Source organism: Puma concolor, chromosome B3 (assembly GCF_028749965.1).
Source record: "Puma concolor isolate L17-30 chromosome B3, mPumCon1.1.hap2, whole genome shotgun sequence".
Lineage (NCBI taxonomy): Eukaryota > Metazoa > Chordata > Mammalia > Carnivora > Felidae > Puma > Puma concolor.
Genome location: NC_141672.1, coordinates 62,823,423 through 62,838,467, shown reverse-complemented (window position 1 = coordinate 62,838,467; position 15,045 = coordinate 62,823,423). Strand labels below are relative to the sequence as shown.

Below are 15,045 nucleotides of genomic sequence, written 5' to 3'. Positions count from 1 at the left end.
CCTATTTGAATTTAGGTCCTCTACTTTGGTCGGATTTGATTTTCTACCCTCCTGCTCTGCTTTCTGACATCAAAGTATTTAATTAGGTCTTATGTGGGAGTCACTTTCCTTCAGCCTATTTTTGTGCCCAGTGAGCTCACATTATGCTTTGTTATAATGAATTTGCTGGGAAGTTCTCATTATGTTTTCAGCCTCAGTTCTTGCCCTGAAGAGAGGTCATCCCACAAACCATGCAGAGCTCATGAAGACCCCCCCCCCCCCAATCTTTCTCCTGCCCTCTCATTTGGTCAGTATTTCGGGAGTATCTTCACACAGGAACAGTACAGGGTAGTGCCATGATGCTGTTTTACCCAGGAGAACATAAGTGGAGAGACATACCCCACTTACTTAAAAAATCATGTCTGAGCATTGCATGCTTCTAGCTTCTCTGGAAGAAGAAAACTCTTGGAAGCTCTGAAATTTTCAACCGAACCAAGAGCCAGATACCATCACAGAAGCCCCTATGTGGCTAAATATAAAAAGTGAAGGGTTCGGTAATAATTCTTGGATCTGGGCCATACAGGTGCCGGGTAGGTTTAAAGGGATTTAAAAACCAACAGGGTGTTTCAACAGGAAAAACAATGCAGTGATTGCAGTATGAGTGAGGTGTGTTTAAATAATTCCCCCTCCCCCCATTTTTTTCTCTTTTACAAGGAGAGAAAAATGCCTTTATGTTGCCCTTCTCCATCATGGCCCAGAAGCAGAACCGGGGCTCAGAAGGATGGGGTGTTCGGGCCTGGCTCTGGTTTGTCTGACCTTGCACGAGTCACCAAATCACACAGAGCCCAGTGTGTAGAGGGACAAGTTTAACACCTGCCTTACCTTTGTACTTTATTATTTTCCTGAAAAATAAAAACAATAATAGCAATAAAAGTGCTATGAACGTTGGATAAGCCTGGCAGAAAATGGACAGTATTATTATGTAGCCTGTTCTGTAGAGTCTCAAAACATCCTGTAATAAGATTCTCTTACGGTATCCCTGCGACACAGCCCAGCTCTCCTTTTTGAATTGAGGACAAGGGTGGAAATGATGGCTTGTACGTACACTGCCCTTTTGGGACGTTTGGGGGACCCTGTCAAGCATGCGGCCTCTCCCATCTCCTGATGTGTTCACCGAGGACTAGAGGTCGGGGGTGGTGTTCGGCACTTGATGAAGGTCACTGTGCTAAAAGTCACTGCTGGAGGCCAAAACCGAAAGTCTTCAGCCTATCACAGTGTTCATTAGCACAAGTATGTGTTGAGCCCAGGGTTGCTATACACTTTCCAGACTAGTTGTAAGGTCCCACAGTGGTTTCCCACAACAGATGTGCAACAGAATCACCTGAGAGCATTGCAAAACGTGGATGCCTGGGCCCCATGTCAGGTTCCCGGATCAACATCACATGGGAAAGGGCCTGAAAATGATTTTAAAAGATCCCCAGGACTTCTGAAGCTGCCAAGCTGAGGACCCATGTCCAGGAATCAGTGATTTTGATATTCCACGCGGGCAAAGCAGATGGTCAGTTGCTACCCTTCTGGGCATTCAAGGAAGGAGGAGACTTCTTGGGACAGCCAAGAGGTATTCCTCACCACCTGGTCTCTGGGCCCTTGGCCAGTTTCGTCCTTGGAGCCCATGGTCTGCTTTATGCAGCAACCTCGCCTGGGACTGGGTGTGCCAAGGAGAGCCCTCTCAGCTTGCCTCTTGCCTCTGCTTTTTTTTTTTTTTTTTTGCTACATGTCATCGACCATTCTCAAAATGCAGCCTCTCAACATACCTCTCCCCTGCATCCCCTGCTGGCCACTCCCACTGCTGTGGCTTAGGTTCCTGTTACCTTACCAGGTCTTATTTTCTTTTTGCTCTGTATCATCTATTCTTCACAGTGGCACCAGGCTCTCTTATTTGGAAAAGCAGATCTGCTCCTGGTCCCAAAGGTCCTCAATCCTTCCCCACTGAACGGAGAGTAAAGCCAAAGCTCCTCACTTGGCCTTTGGTTTCTTTCCTACCATATGCTTCCAACTTCTCTCTCCAGCCTCAAGTTCTGCACCTCCACCCCACTCCCATACTATAGTCACCCTGGGTAAATCATAATCGTGCAAAGTTAAGCTGAGCACTTTTCTAACTCTCTTATTCAAATGACTTACACAGCCTATAATGTCCTTCTCCATTACAGTCACCTAACGTGGTCACACTCCACCTTAGAGTTCAGCTTGATTCCCACCTTGCCCAAGACACTTTAATGGATCCCTGTCAAAACTGATTTCTCCCTCTTCTGTACTCTTGAACTCCGGTATGAACCACAATCATTGCCCTTGCTAAGGCTCACTTTGCGTCTGGCTTATTTTTGCACGTATCTCTCGTCCCTGCTGGCTTGTGAGTTGGCACCGCCTAGAGACATGTGTTACTTTTCTTTGGGTCACCTATTACACAGTGTACACAGTAGGCACTAAATAAATGTCTGCCGATTGGCCTATCGAGGTACTTGTTCAGTTATTTTTGTAGAAGCAGTGAGAATTAGGCCTAGCCCTTAATCATTACTTCTCAAGATTCAGCATCTTCTATCCTAGAAACGAACCTCTACTAGAACTTTACATGGGGACACTAACATGGGGACATGACAGGGCATTGGGCATTTGTAAAGAAAAGTATTTGAGGGCAAATAAATTGAGACTCTCATGTCACAGAGCTAAGCCTGGGCTTGCTAGATCCCATTGCTCAGGGGCTCACAGGGAGAACCATGATACGGCAGCCTGTGACCAGATCTTAGCGGAAGAATGTGATGGGCATAGAGTAAGGTCTTGAAACATTACTCCTAGGCTCTTTTTTCTTATACTTCCTGATCTTTTCTTAGTAGGGAGAGGCACCCACTTGCCTGAAGAATGAGGATTATTGTAGCAAGACTACAGAGAGTAAAAGGTAATATTCAGTGTTTTTGGTTTTTAAACTATGCCCTTTCATGTATTATATCAGTTAATCTTCACAAAAACTTTGATGTAAGAACTATTATTATTATTCCTGTTTTAAAAATGAGGTAACTGAAAGATTAATTATAAGAAGGGAATTTTTGTTACATCCATATGAACCAAGGCTTTGTGTTAGGTCATAATTTTTCTTTTTTTAAATTTTTAATGTTTATTCATTTTTGAGAGAGAGAGAGAGAGAGAGAGAGAGAGAGAGAGAGAGAGAGAGAGAGAGACACACACACAGAGACAGAGGGTAAGCAGGGGAGGAGCTGAGACAGAGGGAAACACAGAATTCAAAGCAGGCTCCAGGCTCTGTGCTGTCAGCACAGAGCCCGACATGGGCCTTGAACTCATGAACTGTTGAGATCATGACCTGAGCCAAAGCCGGATGCTTAACCGGCTAAGCCACACAGGCACCCTGTCTTTTTCTTTTTTTTTAATGTTTATTTTTGAGAGAGAGAGAGAGAGAGAGAGAGAGAGAGAGAGAGAGAGAGACAGAATGAGAGGGAAACACAGAATCCAGAGCAGGCTCCAGGCTCTGAGCTGTCAGCACAGAGGTCCACATGGGGCTCAAACACACAAACTGCAAGATCATGACCTGAGCTGAAGTTGGATGCCTAAGTGACTGAGCCACCCAGATGCCCCTAGGGCATATTTTTTCTACTGATACTCTTTAGAGTCAGTGGCTAGGCTGGTGGGAGAGGTGTCCCAGCACCACTTGAAATTATGAGGAATGCTTCTGTGTATGTGTAGATGGGTTTTTCTGGAAAGAGTGTCTATAGATTTTGTCAGGCTCATAAAAGCTTAGAAAAACTTCATGAAACTATTTCCTCTACCAATAAATTTATAAAGTAAGAAGAGGAAGGTCAGGGTTGAAAACACTGGGGCTGAAAAAAGAAAGCCCTCATCTTCACAGGGGTTATCAGGCAATTCACCTTAGTGGAAAGATTTCTACACACATTCCTGCCCTGGACTCAGGTTACTCGTGACCATTTCTATGAACTCAATGGTTCTCAAAGTATGGTGCTTGAACCATTATCATCAATACTACATGGGAACTTCTTAGGAATAAAAATTGGGGTCCTATCCCAGGCCTACTGATGGCGATGGAGCTCAGCAATCTGTTTAAACGAGTCCTCCCAATTACTCTGCCAGACACTAAAGTCTGAGAACCACTGGTCAACTGGAAGTTTATGGTTCATCTCTCTGTATCCTTGGGTTGGGTAAGAGATGCTCCGAGAAGCTCTGGATGTGCTGGGGAGGACTGTAAAGCTTTCTTTGGTGGAAACAGGGCTTTATTTAAGGTTGCAGAGCTAAAGGCAATGCTATTAACTCTTTCCACCTCTCCTACCCCCAACATAGTCCAAAGCAAGAATGCCCACTGTGAGGTTTTGGGTATGAGTGATACCTGTCACATAATCTGAATAGGTCATTCTGTACTGGCCATCAGTGAATCACTCAAGCATTTCTGTCAATAATGATAACACATCACAATTAAATTAATAGCAAAAATAGAAACATATGTGATATAATACTTGTATTATTTTTCATAACTTTCATGAGAAATAATGGTACTATTAATTAATAGTTACTTATTGCTAGACACCATCTTTTTTTTTTTTTTTTTTTTTTTTTTTTTTTTTTTTTTAGGTAGGCTCCATGCCCAGCATAGAGCCCAACATGGGGCTTGAACTCATCACCCTGAGATCAAGACCTGAAACAAGAGCAAGAGTTGGACACACTCAACTGATTGAGCCACACAGGTGCCCCCAAGATACCATCTTATATTAAAAAAATATATACAAAACATAAGAACCCTGTGGATTAGCTATGTAACACCATTTTACAGATAAGGACACAAGACTGAGAGAGTTAAATCAGTTGTCCAAGATCACACTGCTTACAAGAGGTAGAGCCTGGATTTGAACTCATGTTCTTCTGATTCTCAACCATATATTCTTAACCATTATATCATATTGTTTCTATCCATCATTCATTCTTTGTTTATTCATCCAGCAAACATTTACTGGATGTCTATATATGCCTGGTCCTACACTGGGTGCTAGAGGTGAGTGTGAAGGTAAATGATCCAGAAAGGGGGTGGGAGGGCATTAATTATCAAGTATTACAGTACAATGTGATAAGAAAGTGGGGATGTGAACAAAGTGCAGGGGAAATATTCTGTAGGGAGAAGGAGGTTACTCTTGGGCTTTCACTCTCAAAGTCCTGTGAGAAAGTACCTAGCTTCTCTGCCTCTTAAAAACTTAGTCACTTCTTGATCTCTGTGTCCAACATCCCAACTTCTCTGGGGAGGCCCCCAAAACTGGCATCTTTCTGGCAAGTTGTGGAGTTCTGACAGGTTTAGATACCTGGGGGAGAACTGAAATGGAGGTTTCATAGTCCTCCCCTTTCTCGGCACAGAGCAGACAAAGATGGCAGCTGCCTGCTTCACCCTGAGGAAACAACATACTATCAGACAATCAATGGGTCAAAAAAGAAAGTAGAAAATAACTTGAGACAAACATAAATGAAAAGACAATATAGATAAAAGGAAAAGACAAAACTTACGGGATGTAGTAAAAGAATACTCAGAGGTAACTCCATAGTGATAAACATCTACATTAAAAGAGAAAATCTAGGGGTGCTGGGTGGCTCAGTCGGTTGAGCTTCCAACTTTGGCTCGGGTCCTAATATCATGGTTTGTGAGTTCAAACCCCGCTTTGGGCTCTGTGCTGACAGCTCAGAGCCTGGAGCTGCTTCAGATTCTGTCTGTCTCTCTCTGCCCCTAACCCACTCATGTTCTGTCTCTGTCTCTCTCTCTCTCCCTCAAAATAAATAAGCATTAAAAAAAGATCTCAAATAAACAACCTAATTTTACAGCTCAAGGAGCTACAAAAAAGAAGAAAAAATTCAGTCCAAAATTAGCAGAAGGAAAGTAATAATAAAGATTAGAGCAGGGATAAATAGAGACTAGAAAAAAAAAGAAAAAAAAATGAAATTGAGTTCATTTTTTGAAAAGATAAAAGTGGCAAACCCTCAGCAAGACTAATAAAGTTAACATGAGAAGAATTGATGTTTTGAGAAGATGGCAGTGTAGAAGGACACTGGGCTCACCTTGTCCTGCTGATTGCTGAGATTCCACCCACATCTGCCTAAATAACCCAGAAAACCACCAGAAGACTAGCAGAATGGACACTCCGGAGCCAAGCCAAGCCAAGCAGCCCACAGAAAAGGGTAGGAAGGGCAGAGAGGCGGTAAGTGCTACACGGACTGGCGGGAGGGAGCCAGGCGGTGGAGGGGCAGCCTGCCCAGCAAGGCAGAGCCCCCAAATTCTGGCTTGCAAAAGAGGAGGGGATGGACTGCATGAATTCTGACAGCCAGCGGGACTTAACATCTGGAATTTTAAAAGTCAACAGCTCTGCTCACGGATTGCAGGGAGGGCAAGAGGACACCTGGAGGGAGAGTTGTTGAGCCCCAGAAGGACAGAGCTTGGTGGGGGAACAAAGGCGCTGGCAAGCGCCATTTCTCTGTCCCATCCCCTAGCTGAAATTCCAAAGGGAACCAGTTCCCATCACCGAACTTGCTTACACCACGCAAATGCCCAACGCTGTGCTTCTCTGGGTCCATCCCTCTGATGGGCCTGCCTCCCTCCCGGTGCTGCAGGGCCCCTCCTGCAGGGGGCCACTGATGGCAAAGCTAGCTAAGCTTGCCTCTCCCACCCCTGTGCACCTTGTTGATCTACCCCATCTAATATGCCCTTGGCCAGATCCCATTGAAGCAGTACCACAAGCCTGGCAGTGTGCGAGCAGCCCAGACAGGGGCCACACCACGCCACAGTGAGTCCTGCTCCTGGGAGAGGGGAAGATAAGGTACACACCAGTCTGACTGTGGCCCCAGTGGTGGCCTGGGGGCAGCCATCGGTCTGACTGTGGCCCCGCCCACCAACACAAGTTTCTCCGGACAGCACAGGGGAAGTGCCCTGCAGTTTGGAGCTACCTCAGGAACTACCCAAAATGACCAAATGGAAGAATTCTCCTCAAAAGAAACTCCAGGAAGCAGTGACAGCTAACGAATTGATCAAAACTGATTTATGCAATATAACAGAACAAGACTTTAGAATAATAGTCATAAAATTAATTGCTGGGCTTTATTTTTATTTTTATTTTTTTTTAAATTTTTTTTTTCAACTTTTTTTTTAATTTATTTTTGGGACAGAGAGAGACAGAGCATGAACGGGGGAGGGGCAGAGAGAGAGGGAGACACAGAATCGGAAACAGGCTCCAGGCTCTGAGCCATCAGCCCAGAGCCTGATGCGGGGCTCGAACTCACGGACCGCGAGATCGTGACCTGGCTGAAGTCAGACGCTTAACCGACTGCGCCACCCAGGCGCCCCAATTGCTGGGCTTTAAAAAAGCATTGAGGATAGCAGAGAATCTATTGCTACAGACATCAAGGGACTAAAAAATAGTCATGAGGAACTAAAAAAATACTATAAATGAGGTGCAAAATAAAATGGAGGTGGCCATAGCACGTATTGAAGAGGCAGAGGAGAGAATAGGTGAATTAGAAGTTAAAATTATGGAAAAAGAGGAAGCTGAGGAAAAGAGAGATAAAAAAATCCAGGAGTATGAGGGGAGAATTAGAGAACTAGGTGAAGCAATCATGCAGAACAATATCCGTATCATAGGAATTCCAGAAGAAGAAGAGAGAGAGAAAGGGGCTGAAGGTGCACTTGAACAAATCATAGCTGAGAACTTCCCTGATCTGGGGAATGAAACAGACATTGAAATCCAAGAGGCACAGAGAACTCCTTCAGATGTAACTTGAATCGATCTTCTGCACAACATATCATAGTGAAACTGGAAAAATACAAGGATAAAGAGAGAATTCTGAAAGCACCTAGGGATAAACAGGCCCCAACTTACAAAGATAGACACATGATGGTAGTAGCAGACCCATCTACTGAAACTTGGCAGGCCAGAAAGGAATGGCAGGAAATCTTCAATGTGATGAACAGAAAAAATATGCAGCCCAGAATCCTTTATCCAGCAACTCTGTCATTCAGAAGAGAAGGAGAGATAAAGGTTTTCCCAAACAAACACAAACTGAAGGAATCCATCACCACTAAATCATCCCTACAAGAGAGGCTAAAGGGGACTTTGTGAGTAAAATGTTACAAGGACCACAAAGTACCAGAGACATCACTACAAGCATGAAACCTACAGACATCACAGTGACTCTAAACCTGTATCTTTCAATAATAATACTGAATGTAAATGGACTAAATGCTCCAACCAAAAGACACAGGGTATCAGAATGGATAAAAAAAAAACAAGACCCATCTATTTGCTGTCTACAAGAGACTCATTTTAGACCTGAGGACACCTTCAGATTGAAAGTGAGGGGATGGAGAACTATCTATCATGCTACTGGAAGTCCAAAGAAAGCTGGAGTAGCCATACTTATATCAGACAAACTAGACTTTAAATTAAAGGCTGTAACAAGAGATGAAGAAGGGCATTATATAATAATTACAGGGTCTATCCATCAAGAAGAGCTAACAATTACAAATGTCTACGCACCGAATACAGAAGCCCCAAAATATATAAAACAATTAATCACAGACATAAGCAGCCTTATTGATAAGAATGTGGTAATTGCAGGGGACTTTAATACTCCAATTACAACAATGGATAGATCATCTAGACACAGAATCAATAAAGAAACAAGGGCCCTGAATGATACATTGGATCAGATGGACTTGATAGATATATTTAGAACTCTGCATCCCAAAGCAACAGAATATACTTTCTTCTTGAGTGCACATGGAACATTCTCCAAGATAGATCACATACTGGGTCACAAAGCAGCCCTTCATAAGTATAAAAGAATTGAGATCATACCATGCACACTTTCAGACCACAATGCTATGAAACTTGAAATCAACCACAGGAAAAAGTCTGGAAAACGTCCAAAAGCATAGAAGTTAAAGAACACTCTACTAAAGAATGAATGGGTCAACCAGGCAATTAGAGAAGAAATTAAACAATACATGGAAACAAATGAAAATGAAAACATAACAATCCAAATGTTTTGGGATGCAGCAAAGGCAGTCCTGAGAGGAAAATACATTGCAATCCAGGCCTATCTCAAGAAAAAAGAAAAATCCCAAATACAAAATCTAACAGCACACCTAAAGGAAATAGAAGCAGAACAGCAAAGATACCCGAAACCCACCAGAAGAAGAGAAATAATAAAGATCAGGACAGAAATAAACAATATAGAATCTAAAAAACCTGTAGAGCAGATCAATGAAACCAAGAGTTGGTTTTTTGAGAAAAATAAACAAAATTGATAAACCTCTAGCCAGGCTTCTCAAAAAGAAAAGGGAGATGACCCAAATAGATAAAATCATGAATGAAACTGGAATTATTACAACCAATCTCTCAGAAATACAAGCAATTATCAGGGAATACTATGAAAAATTATATGCCAACAAACTGGACAACCTGGAAGAAATGGACAAATTCCTAAGCACCCACACACTTCCAAAACTCAAACAGGAATAAACAGAAAATTTGAACAGACCCATAACCAGCAAAGAAATTGAGTCAGTTATCAAAAATCTCCCAACAAATAAGAGTCCAGGACCAGATGGCTTCCCTGGGGAATTCTACCAGACATTTAAAGCAGAGATAATACCTATCCTTCTCAAGCTATTCCAAAAAATAGAAAGGGAAGGAAAACTTCCAGACTCATTCTATGAAGCCAGCGTTACTTTGATTCCCAAACCAGACAGAAACCCAGCAAAAAAAGGGAACTATAGGCCAATATCTCTGATGAATATGAATGCAAAAATTATCAACAAGATACTAGCAAATTGAATTCAACAGCATACAAAAAGAATTATTCACCAGGATCAAGTGGGATTCATTCCTGGGATGCAGGGCTGGTTCAATGTTCAGAAATCAATGTGATAGATCACATTAATAAAAGAAAAGATAGGAACCATATGATCCTGTCAATCTATGCAGAAAAAGCATTTGACAAAATTCAGCATCCTTTCTTAATAAAAACACTCGAGAAATTAGGGATAGAAGGAACATACTTAAACATCATAAAAGCCATTTATGAAAAGCCCACAGCTAATATCATCCTCAAAGGGGAAAAACCGAGAGCTTTCCCCCTGAGATCAGGAGCACAACAGGGATGTCCACTCTCACCGCTGTTGTTTAACATAGTGTTGGAAGTGCTAGCATCAGCAATCAGACAACAAAAGGAAATCAAAGGCATCAAAACTGGCAAAGATGAAGTCAAGCTTTCACTTTTTTCAGATGACATGATATTATACATGGAAATCCTGACAGACTGCACCAAAAGTCGGCTAGAACTGATACATGAATTCAGCAAAGTCACAGAATACGAAATCAATGTATAGAAATCAGTTACATTCTTATACACTAATAATGAAGCAACAGAAAGACAAAGAAAGAAACTGATCCCATTCACAACTGCACCAAGAAGCATAAAATACCTAGGAATAAACCTAACCAAAAGATGTAAAAGATCTGTATGCTGAAAACTATAGAAAGCTTATGAAGGAAATTGAAGAAGATACAAAGAAATGAAAAAAACATTCCATGCTCATGGATTGGAAGAATATTGTTAAAATGTCAATACTACCCAAAGCAATCTACACATTCAATGCAATCCTAATCAAAATTGTACCAGCATTCTTCTCGAAGCTAGAACAAGCAATCCTAAAATTTGTATGGAACCACAAAAGACCCTGAATAGCCAAAGTAATGTTGAAGAAGAAGACAAAGCGGGAGACATCACAATCCCAGACTTTAGCCTCTACTACAAAGCTGTAATCATCAAGACAGCATGGTATTGGCACAAAAACAGACACACAGACCAATGGAATAGAATAGAGACTCCAGAATTGGACCCACAAAAGTATGGCCAACTAATCTTTGACAAAGAAGGAAAGAGCATCCAATGGAAAAAAGACAGTCTCTTTAACAAATGGTGCTCGGAGAACTGGACAGCAACATGCAGAAGAATGAAACTAGGCCACTTTCTTACACCATTCACAAAAATAAACTCAAAATGGATGAAGGACATGAATGTGAGACAGGAAACTATCAAAACCCTAGAGGAGAAAGCAGGAAAAAAAACCTCTCTGACCTCAGCCGCAGCAATTTCTTACTTGACACATCTCCAAAGGCAAGGGAATTAAAAGCAAAAATGAACTATTGGGACTTCATGAAGATAAAAAGCTTCTGCACTGCAAAGGAAACAATCAACAAAACTAAAAGGCAACTGACAGAATGGGAAAAGATATTTGCAAATGACATATCAGACAAAGGGCTAGTATCCAAAATCTATAAAGAACGTACCAAACTCCATACCCGAAAAACAAATAATCCAGTGAAGAAATAGGCAGAAGACATAAATAGACACTTCTCTAAAGAATACATCCAGATGGCCAACAGGCACATGAAAAGATGCTCATTGTCTCTCCTCATAAGGGAAATACAAATCAAAACCACACTGAGATATCACCTCATGCCAGTCAGAGTGGCTAAAATGAACAAATTAGGAGACTATAGATGCTGGAGAGGATGTGGAGAAACAGGACCTCTCTTGCACTGTTCGTGGGAATGCAAACTGGTGCAGCCACTCTGGAAAACAGTGTGGAGGTTCCTCAAAAAATTAAAAATAGGTCTACCCTATGACCTAGCAATAGCACTGCTAGGAATTTACTCAAGGGATACAGGAGTGCTGATGCATGGGGCACTTGTCCCCAATGTTTATAGCAGCACTTTCAACAATAGCCAAATTATGGAGAGAGCCTAAATGTCCATCAACTGATGAATGGATAAAGAAGTTGTGGTTTACATATACAATGGAATACTACTTGGTAATGAGAAAGAATGAAATATAGCCTTTTGTAGCAACGTGGCTGGAACTGGAGAGTATGCTAAGTGAAATAAATCATACAGAGAAAGACAGATACCATATGTTTTCACTCTTATGTGGATCTGAGAAACTTGACAGAAGACCATGGGGGAGGGGAAGGGGAAAAAAAAGAGAGGGAGGGAGGCAAACCATAAGAGACTCTTAAAGACTGAGAATAAACTGAGGGCTGATAGGGGGTGGGAGGGAGGGGAAAGTGGGTGATGGGCATTGAGGAGGGCACATGTTGGGATGAGTACTGGGTGTTGTATGGAAACCAATTTGACAGTAAATTTCATATTAAAATAAATAAGAAATAAAATCAGAAATGAAAAAAGAGACATTATAACGGACATCACAGAACTAAAAAGGATAAAAGACTACTATGAATGATTATATGCCAAGAAACTGGACAACCTAGAAGTAGTAGATATATTCCTAGAAACAACCTTCCAAGACTAAATCATGAAGAAATAGAAAGTATGAACAGACCTATAACTAGTATGGAGATTTAATCAGCAATCAAGAACCTGAAGACAAAGGAAAGCCCAGGACCAGATGGTTTCACATTGTTTCTACCAAACTTATAAAGAATTAATACCAATGCTTCTCAAATTCTTTCAAAAAATCAAAAAGTAAAGAACACTTCCAATTCATTTTGTGATACTAGCGTAACCCTTATATTAAAGCTAAAGATACCACAAGGAAAAAAATTAAAAAAATACAGGCCGAGATTCCCGATAAATACAGATTTAAAAATCCTCAATAAAATACTAGCAAATTGAATTCAACAGCACATTAAAAGGATCATACACTGTGATAAAGTGGGATTTATCTCTGGGATGCAAAGATTTTTCAACACACCAAAATCAATTAATGTGATACAGCACATTAACAGAATAAAGGATAAAAAAATAACATGATCTTCTCAATCGATGCAGAAAACACATTTGACAAAATTCAACCTGCTTTCATGATCAACACCCTCAGAAGGTAAGGAACATAAGGCAAATCCCTCAACATAATAAACTCCATACATGTAAAGCCCACAGCTAATATCACACTTTACTGTTGAAAAACTGAAAGCTTTTCCTCTAAGATTAGTAACAAGGCAAAGATGCCTGCTCTCATCACTTCTATTCAACATAGTACTGAAGTCCTAATCAGAGAAATTAGGCAAGAAAAATAAACAAAAACATCCAAATCAAAAGTAAACCTGTCCCTGTTACAAACAACATGGACTTATATATAGGGAAAAACCTAAAGATTCCATAAGAAAATTAGAATACACAAATTCAATAAAGTTGCAGGATACAAAATCAACGTACAGAAATCACTCATGTTTCTATACACTACAAACAAACTATCTAAAAAGAAATTAGGAAAACATTCCCATTTCAATGGGATAAAATGAATAAAATACTTAGGAATAAACTCAACTAAGGAGGTGAAAGTCTTAAATACTGAAAACTATAAAACATCAAAAAAATTAAAGGCAACACAAATGAAGACATTTCATGTTCATGGATTAGAATACTTAATATTGTTAAAATTTCCACAATACCGTAAGTGATCTAAAGATTCAATGCAATCTCTATAAAACTCCAATGTCAGTTTTCATAGAAATAGGAAAAAAATTCTACAACTGAGTATACCCAAGTCCATCCTAAAAGCTGGAGGCATTATAATTCCTAATTTCAAAGCATATCATAAAGGTATAGGTACAAAACATTATGGCACAGGCATACAGACATATAGCCCAGTGGGACAGACCAGAGAGACCAGAAATAAATCCAAGCATATATGACCAGCTAATCTTCAACAAGAGTGTCAAGAATACACAATGGGGAAAGAGCAGTCTTCGACAAATGGTGCTGGTAAAACTGGAAATCCACATGCAAATGAATGAAATTGAAACTACCTATTATGCCCCCCACCACACACAAATTAAAGACTTAAATATGGGACCTGAAACCATACAACTCCTAGAAGAAAACATATGAATAAAGCTTCATGACATTGATGTTAGCAATGATTTGACACCAAAAGCACAGGCAACAAAAGTAAGGACAGACAAGTGGGATTATGTCAAACTAAAAAGCTTCTAAACAGCAAAGGAAACAAAAGAGTAAAAAGGCAACCTACGGGATGGGAGAAAATATTTGCAAATCATGTATCTATAAAGGGGTTGATATATAAAATATAAACTATATAAGGAACTTTTATAACTCAGTACCAAGAAAGCTAATAGCCTGATTTTAAAATGGGCAAAAGACTTGCATAGACATTCTTTCAAAGAAGACATACATATGGCCAATAGGTATATAAAGAAATGCTCAGTCAATTATCTGGGAAATGTAGATCAAAACCACAAGATATCACTTCACATCTGTCAGGATGATTATTTTCAAAAAAATAAAAGTACGTGTTAGCAAGGATGGGGAGAAATTGGAATCCTCATACACTGTTGGTGGGGGGTTTTAAATGGTGTAGCCACTCTGGAAAACAGTATAGAGTTCCTCCAAAATTAACAATAGAACTACGATATGATCGAGCAATCCCACTTCTAGGTATTTATCCAAAAGAATTGAAATGAGGACCTCAAAGAGATATTAGCACTCTTATGTTCATTGCCATACTATTCACAATAACCTAGATATGGAAACAACCTAAATATCCATTGACAGAACAGATAAAGAAAATGTGGCATATTTATACAATGAAATACCATTTGCCTTTAAAATGAAGGAAGCTGTGATATGTGACAACATGGATGAAAGTTGAGGACACTATGTTAAGTGAGCCAGTCACAGAAAAGACAATTACTTCATGATTCCACTTATATGAGGTACCTAAAATAGTCAAATTAGTAGAATCAAAGAATGGAATGGTGGTTGCCAGGGCTTGGGGGCAGGGAAATGGGGAGTCACTAATCAAGTTCAGTTAAGCAAGATGAATAAGCTCTCGAGATCTGCTTTACAACATCATACCCATAGTGGACAATAATGTATTGTGCACTTAAAAATATGTTGAGGGTAGATCTCACGTTAAGTGTTTTTATCATAATATAATGAAAATTAAAAAAAAAACTTGAGGGAAAAATAT

General features: G+C 40.4%; 1 protein-coding gene across 3 annotated transcripts in view; it reads right to left on the bottom strand.

Moving 5' to 3' along the window:
- SLC25A21 (solute carrier family 25 member 21) overlaps positions 1-15,045 on the bottom strand; it is a 480,482-nt gene that overhangs the window by 6,279 nt on the left and 459,158 nt on the right. The gene's annotated exons all lie outside the window — the stretch shown is intronic.